The sequence below is a fragment of the Lygodium microphyllum genome, chromosome 11 (assembly GCF_053477565.2).
Source record: "Lygodium microphyllum isolate KBCC chromosome 11, Lygodium_microphyllum_v1.1.10, whole genome shotgun sequence".
NCBI lineage: Eukaryota > Viridiplantae > Streptophyta > Polypodiopsida > Schizaeales > Lygodiaceae > Lygodium > Lygodium microphyllum.
In genome coordinates, this window is record NC_141145.1 from 76,363,843 (window position 1) to 76,367,979 (window position 4,137).

General features: G+C 43.2%; 1 pseudogene; it reads left to right on the top strand.

Moving 5' to 3' along the window:
- Positions 1–769: 769 nt before the first annotated feature.
- On the top strand, positions 770–1,353 carry LOC148028982 (uncharacterized; annotated as a pseudogene).
- Positions 1,354–4,137: the final 2,784 nt, after the last annotated feature.

Sequence of the window (4,137 nt, forward strand, 5' to 3'; positions counted from 1 at the left end):
GTGTATGTGTATAATCTTCTTGGATTTTCTTGTGACATACATATTTTATGATATATATATATACTATATATATATATATATATATATATATGGAGCACGAACACTATTGTGCCTATCCTCGAGTCGGGGGACCCTACTCTACTTAGTAACTATCGAACTATCATCATTGGGCATACATTGGCTAAGTTATATGCTTCCATCCTTTGAGCATGAGTTAAGCAGGTGGGCAGAGATGTGGGGTCTTAGAGCATAAGGACAAGCTGGCTTTAGGAGAGGCTTCTCCACATTGGATCACATCCTCACACTCAGAGTGATCATTGAGGAGGGAAGGGCCCATGGCTGACGGACCTACTACTGCTTTGTGGACTTTCGCAAAGCCTTTGACATTGTACCAAGAGACAGGCTAATACATAGACTGCATGCCATGGGAGTACCGAAAGAGCTCGGTTGGGGTATTTTGGCACTATATGAGAGAGTTGTGGGCAGAGTCCGGACACCTGAGGGCCTTTCGACACCTATTTACTCCACCATTGGGGTGAAGCAGGGATGCCCCCTCTCTCCGACATTATTTGGCCTATATAGTGATGGGATTGCTGATTACATTTCACAGGAAGGAGATAGAGGAGCTCCACTAGCTGGCACTTGGATACTTCTCCTATTGTATGTAGATGACATTGTATTGATAGTTGACTCTCCGGAGGGTCTACAGAGACATTTGGATGCATTACACTCCTATACTTTGGACAGTGGGCTTTCAATGAACCTTGGTAAAACCAAGGTGATGGTATTTAATACTACACCACAGTGGGTCAGGAGATCAGTGCCTAAATTCACATATGGATTAGACGAACTGGAGTATGTGGATTCTTACACATACCTGGGAGTCTTATTCACAGGGCCCACCTTTTCTATGCGAGAGGCAGTAGACACTAGACTAACTTGCGGATACACAACACTAGGTGGTTTGGAGAGGATGTGCTCACGGGTGCAATTCCAATAACCCCGCACCAAGCTATGGCTCTTCGATACACTGGTCACATCCACACTACTTATGGAGTACAAATATGGGGGCCCAGTCTTGACCACCATAGCAGATCAAGGTGCACTTATGACAAATGGAGGTCAATGGAAAAACCCCTAGTGTCCATGATATCCAGGATGATCAGATGTAAGGCCTCAGTGCCACATGAGATCATCAGAGCCGAGCTAGCAGCTACACCGATTGTGGTAGAAGCCCTCACCCGATCGGTCACATACATACATAGCCTATGGGACTTACCCAGACACAGATATGCATGGTTGGCCCTTGAGTCCTCCAAGCAACTTGCCAGAGAGGGTGATACTTCATGTTAGGATGCGTAAATCTCAGCCTGGTTTGAGTTGCATGGCTTTAGCATGGACAAGTTACCCCCTTCCAGTACTCCCTTGATGCACCATCTCTTGATCTGAGTAGGTTAGAGATTCACAAGGTCATAAGGATGGATCTTACCCAATTGGATATCAAGTGGACGTGGTTGATGTTATGGCAGGAGCTAGGGACAAAGATGGCTTTCTACCACGAGCATTTCCTTCACACTACTGACGATGGATTTATTGTTCGCTCGAGATACATGGACACCCACCTTTCCCATGGGATCGGATGTACTATTGGCCAGTTGCGCACCTCCTCACATCAGCTAGAGATTGAGACTGGAAAATATAAATCCATCCCACCAAAGGAGTGCATATGCCAGATATGCAAATTAGAGCCAGAGATAGAGGAGCATTATATATGCTGTTGTCCAACATATTATGAGGTCCATGGTCGTTTCCACTATCTCTTTAGAGACGGATTTGGACCACTATCCAGAGTCATGGATTTTATCAATTAGCGATGCCTTGTCCTCTTTCTTCTTGAGATACGATGGCTTCGTGACATGCAGTTCAGGAGTACAACTGCTCTAGGACACCGAGACCCTTCACGGAGGCAACTCATAGACTTCTTTGCAAAGGAGACTAAGAAGACTTCAATACAGTTACAGCCATAGTCCACACGAGAGCCTCTCCCACTGCCACAATCCACACATAGACAAGGAGTATTGATTGATCGAGCCATTCAGCTTAGCCGATCCAGACGTCCTAGGCCTCGACACAGACACCGATGGCACCTTCATAGGTGGATAGAGTGGATTATTGCTTGGGCTAGAGCTAGGCCCTCCATACCCACATGAGATTGTACCATTTGGAGCTCATTATTACTAGATAGAGCTCTATGTTTACACATTGCCATAGTTAGTTTCCTTTCTTATTTTGCTTTGTGCTACATATTTTTCCCTGGCAGTTGTACCATCATACACATGATTGCAACTCATGGTTTCATAGGTCATTTTGGCCTTTTGTATATGTTAATATATCATTTCATTTCATCTCTCTCTCTCTCTCTCTCTCTCTCTCTCTCTCTCTCTCTCTCTCTCTCTCTCTCTCTCTCTCTCTCTCTCTCTCTCTCTCTCTCTCTCTCTCTCTCTCTCTCTCTCTCTCTCTCTCTCTCTCTCTCTCTCTCTCTCTCTCTCTCTCTCTCTCTCTCTCTCGGAAGGTGTCGGATATGCTCAATGTTCCATATTTATAAGGTGCCACCAATGATCCATGGTGCTCTAAGTTGTAACACCCCCATCAAGAGGAGAAGCCATGTGTGAATCTAGAAATTGGTTTTGGGTCCTAACTTGTATGTCAAATGAGGCCTATGTGATCAGATGGCAAAAAATGTGACCTTTGTGGATGTAAAGATAGCAATTTAAGGCACAATGCATCGAGTTGTAGCATGTGGGTGTTATCACCAACCCCTATTTTGGGGTTAGGGGCCACAGAAGCAACTCATGGTTGGGGGTCCCATGGGGGACTAGGGTTCAAGGAAAGTGCCCCAGCCTAATAGTAAAGGGAATGTTCCCTAGCCAACTAGGGAAGGTTTGTAGTATGGTTGAACAGGCCAACTAGACTACTTTCCTGTGTTATAAAAGAAAGACCCCTCCAAAGCCATTGTCAATTGATTTTTCACCCATGAGAGTTCTTCCAACTAGCCTTAAGCTCTTCGTCTATCATCTATTTGGATTACCATCTAAGCTCTTCATCTATCATATGTCTAGATCACCATCTAAACTTCCCAATGGAAGTGCACTAGTCGACACAGTCATCTTTGTATCAATTTGTTTGGAATTAAAGAAGTTTCTATTCTTCTTATATTTTTTGTGTATTCTCTACTCCTTTCTCAAATTCTGTTCACTGTGCCATGTAGTTTTTACTTAAGGATTGTGGTCATCGTAACTAGCCTAGTCAACTAGGCAAGTTCTCTATGATATATTCTCTCTTCTCTACTCTCTAACAAGGATTGTAACTAGCCCAGTCAACTATGCAAGTTCAAGTTTACCCATTTGAAACTCCCCAAGTAGGCATTTAGCACCAACAAAGTGGTGAGCACCTCACCCTAACACACATATAAAGAGCACCTCCTACCAGATAGTTGCTATGAATCTTAAATATGAACATTTCGACATGGTCGAGGGATTAAATACCCACCATCCCCATCTCGTACTAAGGAGATTAAGTGGGAGAATTTGAGAGAGTGTGTGTGTGAGCTAGAAAGAGGCTTCCCCCCTCTTATTCTCTTAATTCCCTTCTTCTTTCTCCTCCTTTTCTTATATTGTTATTGAATGGTAGATGTTGAAGAAATGAGGTCATACCTTAAAGTATTTGGGGAGCACATGAAAGGATTTTGAGGCCTTGGAAAGTTTCTAATTGATAGATCATACTAATGAGGGAGGTGAGCATTGGTATCTACTATAAGCAATCATATTGAGATTCTTTGCTTTCCTTTTTACTTCTTTTCTTAGTTTAGAGAGCAAAAGAGACTGTATGGGTAATGTATGCTTTTGGAGTGCTAAGTGAGAGCTACATTGAGACATACCCACATGAAAATCTAGGGAGTAATGTTGTATAGTTGTCTAATCTCTTATCCTAAACATCACCATTTAAATCCCATTGGACACACATGGGATCAAAAAATTGGATTGCTTCTGGGTCTACCTCACAAGGGAGCATCTAGCTTGATCCACAAGGATCAACTTGAGGTTTCTAATGTCTCAAGTTTTATCAATAGCACTAGAA